A 19,576-nucleotide genomic window follows, 5' to 3' on the forward strand; every position below is an offset into this window, starting at 1 on the left:
GGCTGAAGCCCAGCAACAAACAAACATTAACATTCCCCCTGCAGAGCAGGCATACAGACACACGGGAGCGTGTTACGCACAGCACACTCTCACAGCATGCACACGTGCACACGCACACACACCTGCTCCGCTGCTATCCTGCTGTGCGAGGTCTCTGCGGCCCCGCTCTCTCAGGGCATCTAGGGTAACACCGCTTTCCATTTCAGACCTGGGACTCGGAAAAACGTAACAAACGGTGTAATGGAATGGCCCTGGGCAAGCAGGGAAAGGACGCTGGGAATTTCGGAAAGCACAGTCCCCCCGCCCAGCACCCGTTAAGGGCCGCTGCTGCTGGTGTCCTGCACGCAGCCGTTTCCTCCTCCCGCCCTCCTGTTCCCCGGGCCGCCTGGGCACCGGCGCCTGCACTCTGCATTCATTGCAATACCGCAAACCCTGTTTCTAGCCGTTTACAATCAAGTGGGAGACCGTCCAAATTTCCGTCTCAATGGAGATCAACTGTTCTAAATCCAAGCTCCCATGAAGCGTTCCAGGGGCCGGCCTGACTTGGAATTTAAGCAGCAGCTCCGCCCTCCATGGAGTGAGCGGCGGCCGGGGCTCCGGATGAGGCGGGCCTGCCCCCTAGCGACCACGGTGCTGCACGGCAGCTCTGAGGGCTCGCGGGCTGTGCAGCCGCCTGTCAGCTCCTCCCGAGGACGCGGGGAGGAGACACAGGAAGAGAGTCGTTCAGTCCCCAAGTCCCATCCCCTTTCCCTCCCCGACATCTCTCCTCGTTGCCCCACTCCGGCTCCGCCGAGCTGCAGTGGTCTGTTAGCTGGACTCTGACTCCAGCTTCGGTGTGGAATCCATGCACCTCGCTGCAGGACATTCGTTGTCGATCCTCTGTGATCTCTAATTAAGGCCCTGCTGAGCCTCCTCTTTATCTACAGGGAGGGTCCTCAGCGGGGAGACACGCCCTTCCTGGAGAGGCGCTCCGCCAGACACCCGAGACTGGGCGGGCGGCGTTTCTCCCCACACGCCCACCGGAGGAGAAGACGACCCTCCCCGCGCTCGGGCTGAACCGCTGTTGCTGAGCTGCAGTTCCGGAGGTGTCCTGTCGCTCAAATGTGGGGACGCGGGGGAAAGATACAGAAGGTAAGTTTCAAAGCAGCAAAACCTCTTGGCCCTCCACGACCCGGCCTCAAGTTTCCCTTCTAGCCTTAGTGCTGGCGTGGAATGAAGGGCTGGGATCAGACCGCCTGGGTTAGAAGGCCAGGTGTGCTACGTTTTAGGCATGTAACTGTACGAAAGGTTCTCAATTCTAAATTTCTTTACAAGGTTGTTACGGAGACTAAACGAGGTCGCCTGAATATCAAATTTAGCACAATGCTTGCCACATAATGAATCTTCAATAAATGGCAGCTGTCATTTTCCCTCCCCAGTTAGGAAGACAACTGGCTTGCTCATAGCTCTGGTACCGGCCTTGCACTGAAATTTCCATGTCTGCACCTTGGCTTTTGACACCGTTTGCCTGGAGTGTCCACTATTCACCACCTTGGTCAAAGCCACTGTCACCTCCTGCAATAGATTGATTTATCTTCCTGCTCCTGCCAACAGTTATGATCTTTTTAAATTTAAGTCAGATTATGTCACTCATCTGCTCAAACCCCTATTGTAGCCCCCGTTTCACTCGGTGGAAAAGCCAAAGCACTTACCATGTCCTGGAGACTCTACGTGATCTGGCTCTTTCTCCTCATATTACTTCCCATTGCGTTCTCCCTTGTTCACGCCATGTCTTCCACAGTGAACAACTGCATTTGCTGGAACACACCAGCAATTGATAGCCTTCGTGTTGGTTTTCAGTCCACCTCGAATCTTTTCCTCACATACCTGCGCAGCTCTTTCCCTTACTTTTCCATGATTTTGCCCGGTTGTCACCTCCAAAAAAAATAGCCAGCCAGGCTTGGCAGCTGATACCTGTCATCTCAGCACTTTCAGAGGTGAAGGCAGCAGGAGCTCCAGACCAGCCCGGGCAACACGTCAAACCCTCATCTCTACAAATAATACAAAATATGTTTTTTTGTAGAGAACTAGTGGCACACACCTGTAGTCCCAGCTACTTGGGAGGCAGGAGGATCACTTGAGCCTAGGAGGTTGAGGCAGCAGTGTGAGCCATGATCATGCCACTGCACTCCAGCAACAGAGCGAGACCCTGTCTCAAAAAAACAAAAACCAATCCTGATCACATATTTAAAATTTCAAACTGCTCTATTTTCCCCCAGTACTTCCAATCCCCTTTATCTTGCCCAACTTCTTTTCCATAGCATGTACCACATTCCCTACCACCTTCTAAAATAATATATAATGTGCTGAGCAGTGGCTCACGCCTGTAATCCCAATACTTTGGGAGGCCAAGGTGGGCCGATCATGAGGTGAAGAGATCAAGACCATCCTGGCCGACATGGTGAAACCCCATCTCTACTAAAAGTACAAAAATTAGCTGGGCATGGTGGCATGTGCCTGTAGTTCCAGGCACACCCTACTTGGGAGGAAGAGGCAGGAGAATCACTTGAACCCAGAAGGCAGAGGTTGCAGTGAGCTGAGATGGTGCCACTCCACTCCAGCCAGCCTGGTGACAGAGGGAGATTCCATCCCGATAAATAAATAAATAAAATTATATATATATATATATATATATATATATATATATATATATACACATATACATATAATGAAGCCAACCATTGGCAAATTAATTTCTCATAATTTGCTGATAGGAGTGTAATTTGGTACAAGTACTTTGGAAATCTTTTAGAAAGTATCTATTAAAGCTAAAAATACCTTGTTTTACTCTTGCATATAAACTCAACAAATTGCAAATCCAACAAAAAATACTAGTCTAAGCCAATCAAGAAATTAGGCTAAGCCAATCAAGAAACTCTCATACCCCTTTGTCAGATACTCACTTTCCCAACTCCTCCCTGCAGCTAGGGGAGCCCACGTGCCCAGTTTTGGCCAATGAGATTTAAAGAGCGATTCTGATAGGAAATTACTTAGGAAAGATTTCTCCTCTTTAATGAAAAGAAGATAGACACACACTCGGTAGCTGCCTCCTGTTTTCTGCCTTTGTGCAAATGATGCCCAGAGCTGTGACAACCATATATCTACCTTGAGAATCGTAAAGGTAAGGACACAGAGTCCTAAAATAGCAGAATTATCAGTACCTTCAGACTTTTTGTTCTAAGTTAATTATCTTTATTATTTAAGCCACTATTAGTTAATTATTTTGTTACTTGCAGCTGAAATCATTTCTAACTGTGACTTTTCCCTTATAAAGTACTAGTGTGCAAAAGAGAATCATAAACTGGTAAGACATCTTACTGTGCTCTCCTTAATTTTCCCAGTGTCTTCATGGTCCTTTGGTGAGTCTCATCCTTGCAAGTTTACTACAGTGTCATTTTTTATTCAAACATCTTTCAATGGTATGTGAACTCACTAATAAGACCAATAACTTTCCAAAGGCCTTTAGGGCTAAGACATACATTTAAAACTGAGGGAAATTCTACACAGTTGCTGTCTCCTGTTGGAGGTTGACCAACTGCTAAACTCTGACAGTAACATGCCTTAACCTGTATTTACCCACAAGCACACCAGTGTGCCAATTCTATAAATGTAAATACACTGTGAACAGGTGAGCAGGGCTCAGTCCTGGTTGAGAAGGCAAATTACTATGAAGTTTAATGAAGTTCTAGGCTCCTTCCCTTGCATAAATCCTTTTTTTTTTTGAGAAGGAGTCTCACTTTGTCACCCAGGCTGGAGTGCAGTAGTGTGATCTCAGCTCACTGCAACCTCCACCTCTCAGGTTCAAGCAATTCTTCTGCCTCAGCCTCCTGAGTAGCTGGGACTGCAGGCATGCACTACCACACTCAGGTAATTTTTGTACTTTTAGTAGAGATGGGGTTTCACCACATTGGCCAGGAGGGACTCCATCTCTTGACCTCTCGATCCACGTGCCTCCGTCTCCCAAAGTGCTGGGATTACAGGCATGAGCCACCGTGCCTGGCCACAAAAGCCCTTTTCATGCTTGGGGCCCAAGCAATCTGTTCCCATAGTCATATGCTTTTGTAAAACTTGTGAGATACTACAATTGGTTAAGACCTCTGTCTCTTTCCTCTCCAGCTTACCCTCTGTTACACTTGCTCTTCTGTAGGGTGGTGTTTTTGTTTGTTTGTTTTGGAGACGGAGTCTTGCTCTGTCACCCAGGCTGGAGTGCAGTGGCATGGTCTTGGCTCACAGCAACCTCTGCCTCCAAGGTTCAAGTGGTTCTCCTGCCTCAGCCTCCTGAGTAGCTGGGATTACAGGCATGCACAACCATGCCTAGCTATTTTTTTTAAAACTTTTTTTATTTTTATTTTTAGTAGAGACAGGGTTTCCCCATATTGGCCAGGCTGTTCTTGAACTCCTGACCTGAGGTGATCTGCCTGCCTCGGCCTCCCAAAGTGCTGGAATTACAGGCATGAGCCACTGCGCTCAGCCAAGGGTGGCCTTAAAGAGGCAAGGGGTGACTGGATTCAGCTAAGGGGAAGCTGAGTTGAAGAGACATAGAGTTTGGGTTAAAAAAGGTTATTTTTATGTGGTTCACTTCCATATCTAAGTTATTGTTAGCTATTGTGGTGCAGGAATGGTTTCCAGCAATATTTCCAATGCTCCTTTGCTGACTCAACCAATATCTGACAGACAAGTGCAGTGCTAGAGGTCACATTGTGATTTGACTGTAACCTATTGCACTTGGCATTGGAAGTCTGTAGATAATCAGATAGAAAAAGTTATCAAAAGTATGAAGCCAGAAGCCAGCCTGTGGAAAATTCTGCCAATCTTCAGTGTGCAGAGGATTTAATTATCTGCAACGCATAGTCAAAATGGAAGTTATGTCCTGTCAAGAATATACAGGATAAGCAGGGTATGCAATTATAAGCCCAATTATAAACCCAGTAGTTTTTATTTTTGAGGTAAATCACACAAAATAGATTTGAAATCCTATGATTGTAGGACAGAAACCAGTGCCAGGTTCATAATGACTGTGTCTGTTTAGACATGTATTTTACACATCCCAGCATGTCGAATCACATCACATTCAGCTAATGCTGAAGACAAACAGCAGCTTTAGACAAAACAGAATGAAAAAGTATTCATCAATGGAGGACAGCAACCTAAGGAAACAATCTAATGATAAAAGCACCACACATATTTATAAAATAAGTACATGTATGTAGTATAAGAATAATCATAAGTAGCTTAATACAATGATATTTGCATTATTTACATTTTACTTATTCCCCTACATGCCTTAATTTCAGATAGCTTTGTGTGTTTATTCAGAATTATTGATCATATTAAATTTCAAAAGAATTATAAAGGTATATATAAGGTAATTAATTCATTAATAAAAGCATTATATAATTTTTCCTGGACTTTTGATGTTTGTGGTATGTTTGTCAACATTTTATTCTGTTTTAATTTTTTTCTTTATGACAGACAGGGTATGTGTGGATGTTGTCACGGGGTTTGAGGGAAGCACGTCTCACACATGTGAGAACCCAATCATCACATTTATGAACTACAAAAGGATCAGCATTTTAAAATTAGTAATTTGTGAATTTTTCTCATTCCAGGTAAATAGCTGTTTACATACCCAATTTTTTAATCTTTTTGTTTTAATTTTTATTTCTTTTTAAATTTTTTTTTTCTATTTTCCGATGCACCAATTTGTTATTCCTAACATTGTATTCTTTTTCTTAAAGAGAGCCTCTGCCAAATTGCGTAAGCTCCTACACAACGCATAAGTACCTCTGGTGATCAGGCAACAGTCACAATCAAGACTGCAAATGATATTTACCAATTTGTCTGGTTACTTTGGAAGTTCTTTCAACATCCGGCTTTAAAAGGGCAAGAATATTAAGCAAGGTGAATTGAGGCTGCTTTACTGAATACCTACATAGTTTGTTAAGTGAACACAAACTAATGTTAAAGTAGAACGCTTCTCACCTCAGTTTCTCCGGAGGGTCTGACATGTGGCTCTCAGGTACCAATGTGTGCATGAGACAGAACACTGTAAGAGGAATCTAAAACAAAACGAACCCTGATGTTTGGGTTTGGTTTCCACATTTAAGGCCATTTATCCAAGGACTTCTTTCTCTCTTCAAGAATATAAAAGGTTTTTTTGAAGAGTAAGAAGAAAAAAGAAAGATTCTAGTGAGAAGGGTTTTTTGGAGAAGTTTTTGTTGTGAGCCTGAAAGTCCTGTATCTCGAGAGAAAATAAGGGGTGAGGGGACACCTGAGCCTCTCTCAAGTTTTGAGGCCATTCCGAGAGCCTAATATGTGTTACCTGAAGTTCGAAAGACAGTGAGCCGAGAGCTGATTTCTGCCCCAGAAAATCTGCAGAGTAAGAGAGAAGCTGGCCAGTTGTGTTGAGGATGATGGAGCCAAAGCAAGTAGCTGCTATGTCTGGGAAATTCCCACCACCTCAAGCCCCTGCAGTGGAAGGACAAGGCATGTTCCCTCAATGTAGGACACGATAGAGGACCAGCGATCCTGAGGCTGTGTTAGGATCTACCAGAGAGGACCTCGTAGAAAGGGCAATGGGACTCCACTGTGTGTGTGGGTGGATCCTCTAAAGTGGGAGTTGCCAGCAGAAAAAGGGGCATCAACACAGCTCCAGAGATCCCACAGAGGGGGTACCCCCCAAAAGAATGCTCAAGAGAATATCAGCCTTAAACATCAGCCACATTCAGCACAAAGCCAAATAATGGCAGATAGAGCTGAGTAAGAAAATTCTCTTCTACTATTTTTGGTTCCTCTCTTTATGTCCCAACCCTAGAGGCAAGTCTAATGAGGAAGGAGCAGGAAAACAGAAATGAAGAACAAGCCTTCCTCTCTCACTGCAGGTAGCCAGCTCACACTGGAGCTGCCCAAGAAAGGGAGACCATTCAACACTAAATAAAATGTAGGGTTTTAGGTTTTTCCAGGGCTAGGTATTCTAATGTGTGTATTTAGGCTGTGTTTGTGACTTAGAATGACCACAGGACAGACTGTAAATTACCTTGGGGTGAACTGTATTCCTCCAAGGCAGGGAAAGATTGCCATATGAAATAAACTTTATAGGATCAATAAGAACAAAATCAAGTTGTGTTTTTACCACATTCCACATGTCAAATTTTTTACATTAAGAAGAACGTATTAGAAAGCTATAAATAAAATGTTGATAATGGTATTGTTCTGATACCATTTTCTGATCCTTTTGCATTGGGCTTTAGTGGAATCCATATTCCTAAGTGGCCGGATTCATGTCTCTGTCTTGATATTAATCTGAATCATTCATTCATTAACCCAACAAGTATTTATTGAGATCTGACAAGTTCAGCTTCCTAAGCTCTGCTTTAGACATGCCAGCACCCCTTCTCAAGAACCTTCCGTGACTCCCCACAGCTTACAACAGACAGGAATATCAGTAGGGTAAGGCTTTACCTCACCTCCTCCCTCTCTCATTGCGTGTTCTGATATATGCCTTAGGGGCTGGGGTGTGTCCTTACCTCCCCTTTCAAGAGCCCACCCTCAGTGCTGCCCTAAAAGCCACTGTGATGTGTCAGAGGATTCATTTAATTTGCTCTTAGCAGAGCCCCTATCCTTTGCCCACCTAAATCACTTGGCTAAAAAGGGAATTGAATTATATTTCATTTAGATTCAACTTACATTTTCTTTTTTTTATTATTATTATTAAGCCAGGAATTTGATATCCTCTCTTGGCAGCAGCCCAGCAGTAATCACTTTAGCCCAGATCCTTTCTCTAATGCTGTATCCTGGGGAAGGAAAGCTTATGGGGATTTCATGAGTGGTCCTGGTGAAATGACAGTTTATTTATCTCCAGGGACTCTTTAGTCTCCGCCTCTTGCACCTGGCCCTGACAGAAGGTTTGGGGGCTTTGGGGTCAAAGCAGTTTGTTTGGGAGAAGAAGGACAGGAACAGCAGTTATAAATGTCTGACTGCAGCCCACTTGTAAGAGATCTTTGCAGTTCATACAAATGAAGTGGATTGAAATGCACTATTCTAGAACAATATGCCTCCCTAGTGTCTCCCCTGCAGCCTCCACATACCCTGTTTGGGAGAGTATTAAAATGAATTTTTGGCTGAGCACGGCAGCTCACACCCGTAATCCCAGCACTTTGGGAAGCCAAGGTAGGTGGATCACTTGAAGTCAGAAGTTCAAGACCAGCCTGGTCAACATAGTGAAAACCCATCTCTACTAAAATTACAAAAATTAGCTGGGCATGGTGGCACATGCCTGGAATCCCGGCTGCTAAGGAGACTGAGGCACAAGAATACTTGAACCTGGGAGGCAGAGGTTGTGGTGAGCCAAGATCAGCTGCTGTACTCCAGCCTGTGCCACAAGAGCCAGACTCTATCTCAAAAAAAAAAAAAAAAAAAAAAAGAATTTTTGACTTAAGTGTGATTATCCTGTTGCAGCTTATTGTACATCCAAAATACAAGTATTGGAAGGTAAGATTAACACTTATATTCTGTGCTTTATTATTTTTTATTCTGTTCTAGGTACTTCGTATATGTGACATCATATCATATACGTCCTTCTGTGTCTGACTTGTTTCCCAAGCATGCTTTGTCGTTTCATCCATGTTGTAGCATATATCAAAATTTTATTCCTTTTTATGGATGAATAATATTTGTGTGTGTGTGTGTGTGTGTGTGTGTGTGTGTGTGTGTACAAACCATGTTTTGTTTATCCATTCATCTGTTGATGAACACTTGGGTTGTTTATACCTTTTGACATTTGTAAGTAACACTGCTATAAAATTTGGTGGCAAACATCTGTTCTTTACCTCTCCAAGCTCTAAATTTAGATAGATAGATATAGATAGATAGATAAATTTCTGTTGAAATTTCAGATAGATAGATGATGTGAGAGAGAGAGAGAGAGAGAGAGATGATAGATGATAGATAGATAGATAGATAGATAGATAGATAGATAGATATAGATAGATAGATAGGTTTCCGTAGCTAGATTTCTGCTTTTGATTCTTTTGGGTATATACCTAAAGTAGAATTACTGGGTTATATGGTAGTTTTATGTTTAACTTTTTGAGAAATTGTCGAATTGTTTTCCATAGTGTCTGTACCATTCTACATTCTCACCATTAATGTGCAGGGTTCCAATTTCTACACATCCTCACCAACACTTGTTATTCTCCATCTTGTTTTGTCTTTAATTGTAGCTAGCAGGTGTGAGGTGGTACTCATTGTGATTTAGATTTGCGTTTACCTAATGACTAATGATACTAATCATCTTTTTATGGGCCATTTGTATATCTTCTTTGGAGAAATTTCTACTCAAGTCTTTTGCCCATTTTTGAATTGAGTTTTATTTTTGGGTTTTAGGTGTTCATTATATATTCCAAATATTAATACTTAATCAGTGCTTTGCAAATATTTCCCCCCACCTAGTAGGTTGTATTTTTGCTTTTAAAGTATCCTTTGGGCCAGGTGCGGTGGCTCAAGCCTGTAATCCCAGCACTTTGGGAGGCCGAGGCGGGTGAATCACGAGGTCAAGAGATCGAGACCATCTGGTCAACATGGTGAAACCCCGTCTCTACTAAAAATACAAAAAATTAGCTGGGCATGGTGGTGCATGCCTGTAATCCCAGCTACTCAGGAGGCTGAGGCAAGAGAATTACTTGAACCCAGGAGGCGGAGGTTGTGGTGAGCCGAGATTGCACCATTGCACTCTAGCCTGGGTCACAAGAGTGAAACTCTGCCTCAGAAAAAAAAAAAAAGTATCCTTTGATACATACAAGAAAAATTGTATCCTTTGATTCAGGAAGACTTTTGATGAAGTCCAGTTTATCTATTTAACTTTTGCTTCCTGTATTCCTATATTAGATTTCAAACTGCATGACACATGAATTCTGTTTAAATGTCTCACAAAAAGCATTCTAGCAGTCTGGGAAACAAAGGGAGACCCCATCTTTATAAAAATTTTAAAATTAGCTGGGTGTGGTCCCAGCTACATGAGAGTCTGAGGCAGGAGGATCAGTTGAGCCTGAGAAGCCGAGGCTGCCATGAACTGTGCCTGCACCACCGCACACCAGCCTGAGCAACAGAGTGAGACCCTTTCTCAAAAAACAAAAAATGCATCTTAGGCATCTTGATTTAATTTTCTACTCTGTGTCTATCATCACATAAAGAATTGTCCAAACAGCAGAATTTGTGTGTAGTGGAGTGCTCTTTTATATGCGAAAATCTCAGACTAAGTAGCTTTATTTACAATAGCCCAAAATTGTAAATAACCCAAATGTTCATCAGTAATAGAAAGGATAAACAAACAGTGGAATATTGAAACAGTGGAACAATTAAAAACAATAAAAAAGAATGCAGCCCTACTTTAGGTACAAACATGGATTAATCTCACTGACAGACTGATAAAGAAAGAGGCCAGACTCAAAACTACACATACAGTTTGTTTCCTTTTATTATGAAGTTAGAGAGCAGGCAACACAAATCTATGATTATAGAAGTCAGGTCTGTGGTTACATGAAGTGGGATATTGAGAAGAGACATAAGAGAGAAAAGAAAGCCTTCTGAGCTGTTGGAAATAATCTATGTTTTGATCTAGGCAGTGGCTACATGGATCGGTGGGGGTGTGGGAGGTGTGTGCGTAAATTCAAGTTTATACAGGATTTGTACACTTTAGTGTTTATATATTATACCTCAATTTAAAGCATTTTTAAATCTCTGGCTAATGGTGAAGTTCACAGAGTTCATGCCAGTATATCATGATAGTGGTTTTTCTCATCAGAATGTAGTCTGCCTTCTTTGGGAAGTTTTCAAATGATAACTGAGTTTAATCAATTAGCAGCAAACAGAACTCTTTAAAAGTCAAAGATTCTTAGAAATTTGCTTGTCGAAGGAAGAGCTTCCCTGAGAACTAGTTAGAAGAGTAATAAATCATTCACTTCTATATCATTGTTTATTCACAAAATAAAAATAGATTGCCTGGAAAAAAATCAGCAAGTAATGAAGTAGGATGCTTTGACTGCTGTAGTATTTGAAACTATATCCTGATGGTTGTGCAAAAATGAGAGTTATGCTAAGATATTTCAGATACCAGGAAAAGGGATTGAAAAGGATTATGAGCATTAAAGCAGAATTTTTAAAAACACAAGTATAAGTTCAAGTATGTGTTGTTTTGACACAGACTCAGAAGTGAAATTGGGAAGGAACAAACTGGGCTTCAATTTGTTCACTGACTGTTTCCTGAGTAAAGAACTGAAGTTATGGAAATGATCTCTGTCATATAGGATATTTGAAGCAAATATAGGTGGAGACCGAGGTGGCCAGAAATATCAATTGTCACTCTAGGTCAAAGGAGCAGGGAGATGATCAGCCCCTGGGCTGCAGTGAGTGGGAAGATCAGGCAATTCTGGACAAGATTATCACACCTTAGAATATTAGGCTAATATTCAAAATCAAATTTATAAAATGACCCACCAAAAACTTGAAAACAGTAAAGATGGGGGGTTGCATGTTTGGTTCAATTCATCTTGGGTCCTGAGACAAGATGGGAAATTAATCACTAAGTAAAAGTGCAGTAGAAAAAGCAGTAAGGCTTTCTAAGTGGAAAAACATGCCTGAGCAATGTGTGCTTTTTCAAAAGTTTTCAAAATACTGCAATACATTAACAGAAGTATGGCAAAGAAAAATGTATGGTATTCAAGAGTCAAAAGTAATACACCATGAGCATATATATCATGTTTTCCTCACAGAGTAGACGGATATTTTCTTCTTTAAGAAGCATTAATTTTTAATGGCATAAGAAATTCAACTTTTATTCAGAAAGCAGTCTGCAATAGATGTGGAAGTCCTGAGGCACTGTGCTATGATTTGAATACTGTCTGCATTTCAGGAAAGAGCCCCCATCCATATTTTTTAAATGAATTATTTAAAAATCAGAAATTAACCTTCTTTAACAAAAAATGACAGAAGTAACTGTATATATATCTCCACAGATGTGATTTCTAGTGTCATTATAAAGGGATCTGACTAGGTGCTAACCTCAACAATAGGGATCAAAACACAACTGAGCTTCAGTGCCACTAAGACATTCCAGTGTGTTGACTGTTTTTGAATTGAACAAGCTGTAAAGGTTATAAAGTGTCTGTCTACCTCAAAAAGATCATGAAAAGTAGGATTGGCTCCACCTGTCCCTGACAGCTTATGCATTATATGATTTTTTATTCCAGCATTCAATGATGTTAAGTGTCTCACACACAGAATTGACTATTCATAGTGCTCATACAACCAACAGATGGCAGAATTGGCTATGTTGTTATTCTATGATTAATACAAATTTAGATCTATATCAGGCAGGATAGTTTGTTTGTTTGCTTTTTGAGACAGTATCTCACTCTGTCACCCAGGCTGGAGTACAGTGGTGCCATCATGCCTCACTGAAGACTTGACCTCCTGTGCTCAAGCAATCCTTCCACCTCAGCCTCCCAAGCACATGCCATCACACCCAGCTAATTTTTTTTTTTTTTTTGTAAAGATGGGGCCTTACTATGTTGCCCAGGCTGGTCTTTAACTCCTGGCCCTAAGGAATCCTTTGACGTCGACCTCCCAAAGGGGTGGAATTACAGGCATGAGCCACCTTGCCAGGCCAGATTTTTTTTCTTAAAATTGTTGTCGCCGAGGGCTATGGTACATGCCTGTAGTTGTAGCTATTCAGGAGGCTAAGGTGGGAGAATTGCATGAGCCCAGGAGTTTGAGGCCAGCCTGGGCAATATGGCAAGACCCCAACTCTAAAATTATCTATAATAATAAAGATGGCTGTGTACCTCCCTAGGAATCAGAATATCTTGCACATACACATACATATACTTTTGCTCTTTCCCATTTCAAAGTATGTTTCTGAGCCTTTTTCCCCAAAACCTACCAAAAGAAAGGACCTCACCTTCGACTGTTACTGAGTGGTAACAACACAATCAGTTCAAGAAAGGGTGGAGTTCATGGGCTGTTTTTTTTTCCTCACAGCACATCTGACACCAAATGAGATTTTTTCCTCCCACCAACCAATTCTCCAACTCTCCAGATAACAGCTGGATGTTGTACAATTCAATTATCTCAGTAACTACCCAGAGTTAGTGTCAGATCCTACAAGTGAAAGGGCTCAGTTTCACAAAACTATCCCCACTTCAGACTTCAGATCCCAATCACAAGTCCAGGAGATCTGGGTTTCTGACCAACCAGCTATGAATCAAGGGTTCCCACAACCCCCTCCTCATGTTCAATAATGTGCTAGAACACCTTACAGAACTTAAGACAACACTTTACATATGATTACCAGTTTATTATAAACTCAGTAACAGCCAAACTCAGAAACAGCCGAATGGAAAAGATGCATAAGGGGAGGTGTGGGGCAGTACATGGAGTTTCCTCTGGCACCCTCCCAGAACGTTGATGTGGTCACCAAGCTGGGAGCTCTCTGAACCTCGGCATTTAGGGGTTTTTATGGAGCTTACATCATCTAGGCATGATTGATTAGTAACTGAAGCCCTAGCTCCTCTCCATTGCATGGGACTGAAAGTTCCAAGTTTCTCATCAAGACTTGGTCTTCCTGAAAACCAACCACCATCCTGAAGTTATAAAGGAGCCCAGCAAGAGTTGCCTCATTAGAACAAAAGATGCTCTTATCACTCAGAGAATTAAAAGGGCTTTAGCAGCTCTATGCCAGAACCAGAGACAATTTCTCTGGGTTCTTTCTTCATAGCCACCTCATTTTAAAAAAAGGCAGCTCTGGCCGGGCGCGGTGGCTCATGCCTGTAATCCCAGCACTTTGGGAGGCTGAGGTGGGCAGATCACAAGGTCAGGAGTTCAAGACCAGCCTGACCAACATGGTGAAACACCATCTCTACTAAAAAAAAAAAAAATACAAAAATTAGCCAGATGTGGTGGCACCCAACTGTAATCCCAGCTACTCAGGAGGCTGAGGCAGGAGAATTGCTTGAACCTGGGAGGCAGAGGTTGCAGTGAGCCAAGATCACGCCACTGCATTCCAGCCTGGGTGACAGAGCAAGACTTCATCAGCATAAACTACCATCTGCCTTTCTGTTGCAGTATAACTGCTGGACTTTCCCTATTTCCCAAAGCTGTCCTGAAGTCAATCAGGCCTGACCCGGAGCCACAGCAGACTTCCCTGAGCTCGGATTTCTGCACCCAAATTGTGGTTCCAAACAGCTCCAGCTCATACTCTGCTCTCTGCCCTTTCTCACCTCCTGGGTCCATGTGAGAGACTCAGATATATGGTTTTACATCCGTTCTAAAGGGAATTCAATTCATCCGGGGGTTGGTTCACACACATAAAAGCAAGGAAACTAAGGTCCTAATTAACATGTGCATATTATTTGTCTTCTTCTTCTTGCGGGATCAAGGGATCAAATGCTATATATAGGTATCTTCTGCAATGCCAGGAATCTCATGACCCCTTCTCCACTGGCAAAAATAAGATCAATAGCTAGCCCTTACTGAGCATTCACTATGTGTCAGACACTGTTTAAATACCTTAGAATACTGCACTGCACTTAGTCATTCAGCATGTTTTTAGTGAGCGCCACTGTTTTCCAGGCACAGTCCTAAACACTAGGGCTAGAGCAGTAAATAAATAAAAATACATGCCTTCATAGAGCTTATAATCTAGTGAGAGAAGAAAAGCAATAAGCAAAATAAATAAACTAAATAGTATATTAAAACATCATAAGCCTGTAACAACACAGTTTCAGTCACTGCTTGCGGAGTCCAACTAATGAGAATGAGGTATGGTAGGAAAATATTGACTTTATTTCAGAAGTTGGCAAAGGGGAAGTGGCTGGATTCCAATCCAAAGCAACTACTTTGAACTTTGAGGTGAGAAGGCAAGGGTTCAAAAAGGGAAAACTTGATATGCAAGGCATGCAAGAATTATACTGAGTTTTGTTCCACTGGCAATCTTGGGTCCCAGTCCCCCTGGAGTGTAGGCTGGTGTCATCTCAACAATGGCCAGGTTGTTGATTAGCCACCTTGAGGTAATCTCTGGAATTTGCATCTGGGTCTCCAGGCTTGATCTGTTGGCCTCAAGATTTATCCCTGGAACTTCTAAGTAGACACATGGTTAGATACTAGCTCATAGATAAATGTGAAGGGTGTGTATATGGTAAGAAAGGGAGGGATGTGGAGTCCTTTTTAAGGCTAAGGGAAAAGGCTTCTGCAGTTTGCTTCAAGGTTACATCTTGAAACCCAAGAGGAAGGAAAAAGTTTTAAAATGCATTTTGAGGTTAAGCTGTCCCTTTACAGGTCCATACAGAAAACAATGCAGGGATAGGGTGTGCCAGTGTAGGATGAGGGACAATTGCCATTTAAATAGAGTGGTCAGGAACACTTGGGGAAAGATGGCATATGAGCGAAGAGTCAGTGCAAAAGTCTTGGGGCAGCGCCTGTAATCCCATCACTTTGGGAGGCCAAGGCAGGTGAATCATGAGGTCAAGAGATCGAGACCATCCTGGTCAACATGGTAAAACCCCGTCTCTACCAAAAATACAAAAATTAGCTGGGCATGGTGGTACACGCCTGTAGTCCCAGCTACTCGGGAGGCCGAGGCAGGAGAACTGCTTGATCCCAGGAGGTGAAGGTTGTGGTGAGCCGTGATGGTGCCATTGCACTCCAGCCTGGGTAACAAGAGCGAAACGCTGTCTCAAAAAAAAAAAAAAAAAAAAAAAGTTTGGGGCGGGAGCTTGCCTGGCATGGTCAAGGAGGATGCAGTGTAGCTAAAGTGGAGTGAACAATGGATAGAATCACAGGAGGTGAGGCTGGAGAGGTAAGGGCAGGGTGGATGGGCAGATTATGAAGTCTTTTTATGTCATTGTAAGGAATATGACCTCAGCCAGGTGTGGTGGCTCACACCTGTAATTCCAGCACTTTGGGAGGCTAAGACAGGTGGATCGCTTGAGCTTACAAGTTTGAGATCAGCCTGGGCAACATGGCGAAACCCCATCTCTATGAAAAACACAAAAATGTAGCCAGGAGGGATGGCATGCATTTGTAGTCCCAGCTACTCAGGAGGCAGAGGAAGGTTGGCTTGAGCCTGGGAGATGGAGGTTCCAACAAGCTGAAATTGCACTACTGCATTCCAGCTAGGGTGATAGAGCCAGACCTTGTCTTTAAATTAAAAAAAAAAGGAGTTTAACCTTTACTCTGAGTGGAAAGGAAAGCTATGGAGTGCCTTGATCTAATTTATGTTCTAACATAGTCTTCGTAGCTACCATGTTGAGCAGAGACTGCAGAGTTAAGGATATAATCATGGAGACCATTTAGGGAACTACTGCAATCCAGGTGAGATATTGTATTAGATCTGGATCCTTGGAAACTAACTCTGAGATGAGCATGGGTCCTCTTGGGAAATACTCGTGTAAGGAACTGAGGAAGGTCAGAGAGAGAAGCTTACCTGAAAAATGGTGGCATCTGACACCTCAGCCAATCCTATGGGGATGCCTGGATCTGGGATGGCCCTTCAGAGTTGTCCAAAATTAGATTAGTTTTCTGTGGCTGCTATAACAAATTACCACAAGCCACCTGCATCCCAGCAATCGCTATCACATCTCCTATGACTCTGACTCCTGCTTCCCTCTTTCATTTGTATGGAGCCTTGTGATTACATTGGGCCCACCCAAACGACCCAGGACAATCTGTACATCACATCAACTGGTGAGCTAACCTTACTTCCCCTTGCCATGTAACCTAACACATTCACAGGTCTGGGGATTGGGCTATCACTCTGTCTACCACAGGCAAAGTGACCAGGTCTTTCTATCCATGCATTGGCTGGGCTTTGGTGGGGGGCTGCCCCTTGGGAGAGCAAGGCAGGTCTCCTCAGCCAAGACAACCCCCAAGAGGGACACATCTGTGTGCCTTCCACAGCCAACATTCCCAGCATGTGGAGGATGGGCACCTTGGCTCTGAAAAGGATACTTGGGAGGAATGAGCAACATGGTAATCGCTGTGGCCCAAAGCAATTGGATGATGGATCTATTTTGAAATTAGATTCAGCAGGATTTGCTGATGAGAAAAGACGTCTCAGGGATACTCCATGATTTAGGGACTGCACAATGGAAAACTAGACCTGCTGTTGATTAGAGAGGAAACACTGAATCAGTACTGTCTCATTTAACCCTTAAGATTAAACTGTGAGGAAAGTACTTTTGTTAACCTTATAAAACAACCGAAAAGACAGAGGCATAAAAATGTAAAGAAATCTGACCAAGGCCACACAGTGAATAAGTGACAAAGCCAGGATTTGAACCCCTCAAAACACTCTGTTTTATCACTTTTAAATGACACTGGGATTCTTTCTAGAACATACTTGCTTAGGGGTCCAAAATTGAGCTTACATTATTTTATAGAATCTTGATCTTTCACTGTGGGCCTAGAACCACGTCTAACATATGCTGAAATGCTTGGAAATATTTGGACACTGTCTGTGTGAAGATCTAGTTACATACGTAAAACGCCTGAATGTGTTTCTACTTGGCTCTGTACGGCCTTGCCCCAAACTCCAACTCTATATTAGTACAGTCAAACTGTCTAGTCCAAAACCCAAAATGTGAGCCAGGCATGGTGGCATACACCTATAGTCCTAGCTGCTTGGGACGCTGAGGCAGGAAGAACACCTGAGCCTGGGTTACAATGAGCTATGAACACACCACAATACACCAGGCTGGGCAACAACTTGAGATGCTGTCTATAAAAGTAAATAAATGGACAAAAATAAAATCTCTGATGTGGCCCAAGCCTTCTCACCCTCTCACCAAGTCTCCAGCCTTTCTATGCTGTTTCATACATCAGATCCTTTACCCTTCTTCTCCCTTAGGCATTACAAAATCAAGTTAACTGTACTCTGCCCAGGGTGGCTGGAGCTCGACATTGCCCTGAATGCACGTGCTGGTTCTGCTTCCCCACCACCAGGTAGGACAGACCGCACACCTGGAATAGCTTCTCCTTTCTCCCAACCTAACTGAATATTCCTCACCATCAACCCCTAGCTAGAGACTGTCTCCACCGTGAAGGCTTACGCGTAACAATTTGTTCAATTGTTTGTTAACAGAAACTCAACTACGTTATTTTAACCAAATAGGGTTTTTTTCTCATGCACCAAGAAGTCCGGAAGCAGACAGCCCAGGGCTGCCACTGCTGCTCAGAGAAATCACCAAGGACCAGGCTGTTTCTAACGTCCTTCTCTGATAACCTCAGCGACCACTTTTGATCTTCCTGGTGGTAAGATGACTGTTCTACTCTAGGCGTTGCGTCTGGGGCCCAGGCAAAGAGAAGGAGCAGGGCAAAGGGGCAAAGGTGCATGCCAACTGAGTTTTGCCTTTATACCAAGAAAATAATTGCTTTCCTAGAAGCCCCACTCACCAGACTTCCTCTGTCATCTTGCTGGCCAGAACTCGATTGGGTGACCACTTCTTTCCGAGCACATGGCTTTCCTAAACAAAATTGGCATGCTATTAGAAAGGAGGAGGAGATGGAAGAAGATGAGAGAAACAACCAGCCGTGCCTACCACTCCTTCAGCCTATTCCAGTCCGTTGGAACTTAACCCTCCTCTGAGCAACTATTTACAGTCATCCCGCCCTATCCTGAGGGGACACTTTCCAAGACCTCCAGTAGATGCTTGAAACCAAGGATAGTATCAAGCCTTATAAATACTGTTTTTTTCCTTATATGTACATACCTGTAACAAAGTGTAACCTATTAATTAGGCACAATAAGAGATTAATGATTATAACTAATAAAATAAAGCATTTATAACAATATACTGTAAGAAAGGTTATGTAAATGCAGTCTCTCTCTTTCTCTCTCAAAATACCCTATTATATTGTACTCAGCCTTCTTCTTGTGATGTGTCCACGGTTGGATGTCAGGAGCAGACAATGTCAATAATTAACGGCTAGGTAGCACATACAGTGTGGATACACTGGACAAAGGAGTGATTCATATCCCCACAGGACAGAGTGGGGCGGTGTGATATTTCATAACGCTGTTCAAAATGGTATGTAATTTAAAACTTATAGATTGATTATTTCTGAAATGCTTAATTTAGTATTTTCAGACCATGGCTGATCATGGGTAACAAACCATGGAAAGAAAACTGCTGATAAAGAAAATACTGTATTGCGGCCGGGAGTGGTGGCTCACGCCTGTAATCCCAGCACTTTGGAAGGCTAAGGTGGGCGGATCACTTGAGGTTGGAAGTTCGAGACTAGCCTGACCAACATGGAGAAACCCCAACTTTAAAAAAATAAAAAAAAAGAAAATACTGTATTACAGTTTGTGTGCAGCAAGAGTCCACGTCTATATCCCCCATAATACAGTGCTGAGCACATGGTAAATGTTCCATTGACTAATACTACAAATTCCATATAGGCAACATGGCGTAATGGTACTAGCTAGGCTTTGGAGTCAAGTAGCCTGTGCTTGAATCCCAACTCAGCCACTTGCCATTTATTA

General features: G+C 42.8%; 2 long non-coding RNA genes and 1 other non-coding gene across 3 annotated transcripts; 2 read left to right on the forward strand and 1 right to left on the reverse strand.

Moving 5' to 3' along the window:
* Positions 1 to 675: 675 nt before the first annotated feature.
* Positions 676 to 7,154, forward strand: LOC144576484 (uncharacterized). Its single transcript, XR_004727056.3, has 3 exons — positions 676 to 1,131; positions 5,512 to 5,648; positions 5,778 to 7,154. It is a non-coding gene; the product is annotated as an uncharacterized LOC144576484 (long non-coding RNA).
* On the reverse strand, positions 5,506 to 5,605 carry LOC118143525 (small nucleolar RNA U13). Its single transcript, XR_004727726.1, has one exon. It is a non-coding gene; the product is annotated as a small nucleolar RNA U13 (small nucleolar RNA).
* A 1,263-nt stretch (positions 7,155 to 8,417) lies between the features above and the next one.
* LOC103794553 (uncharacterized) lies at positions 8,418 to 18,882 on the forward strand. The gene is made up of 4 exons (XR_013520250.1): positions 8,418 to 8,529; positions 17,939 to 18,033; positions 18,203 to 18,342; positions 18,513 to 18,882. It is a non-coding gene; the product is annotated as an uncharacterized LOC103794553 (long non-coding RNA).
* Positions 18,883 to 19,576: the final 694 nt, after the last annotated feature.

The sequence above is a fragment of the Callithrix jacchus genome, chromosome 7 (assembly GCF_049354715.1).
Source record: "Callithrix jacchus isolate 240 chromosome 7, calJac240_pri, whole genome shotgun sequence".
In the NCBI taxonomy this organism is placed as follows: Eukaryota; Metazoa; Chordata; class Mammalia; order Primates; family Cebidae; genus Callithrix; species Callithrix jacchus.